The following is a 486-nucleotide window of genomic DNA, read 5'->3' on the forward strand; positions in this document are numbered from 1 at the left end:
GTCCAATGATATGAAATCTTCTCCACCATAACCAAACTGTGAAAAACCAACAACTTCTCCAGTCTCATCGTCCCATTCACAGCCACTCATCCTCTGTAAAATGTGGACACCTGAGACAGAGACAGACACAGAGACTGAAGTTAACAGTGATGTACAGATGATTTCTCCACTGGAAAGATGATCTTTAATAAATGTGTGTTGCGTTATGGTGCTGCGTAGTAATGTGATTGTTTGACTCTCTCTGTTATTGCTTCCAGTGTCTTGCCTCCATTGGAAGGAAGATGAATCATAGCTAAGGCTCCAGTGAGTCAGGGAGCAGAGTCTATGTTGAGTCTCATGTTAACTTCCTGTTCCCGTCGTCTGTGATCATCATGTGACAACAGCTACTTGTTCCCCTCCTTCTTTGTTTCTGGTCTGTTACCTTCATGTGTCTGCATTAAAACATCCCTGTTTACTGAATAATCATTAGTGGTTTCTATTGGAACA

The sequence above is a fragment of the Seriola lalandi genome, unplaced genomic scaffold (assembly GCF_002814215.2).
Source record: "Seriola lalandi dorsalis isolate HSWRI2012SDOR001 ecotype SW California unplaced genomic scaffold, Sedor1 jcf7180002054538, whole genome shotgun sequence".
Taxonomy (NCBI): domain Eukaryota; kingdom Metazoa; phylum Chordata; class Actinopteri; order Carangiformes; family Carangidae; genus Seriola; species Seriola lalandi.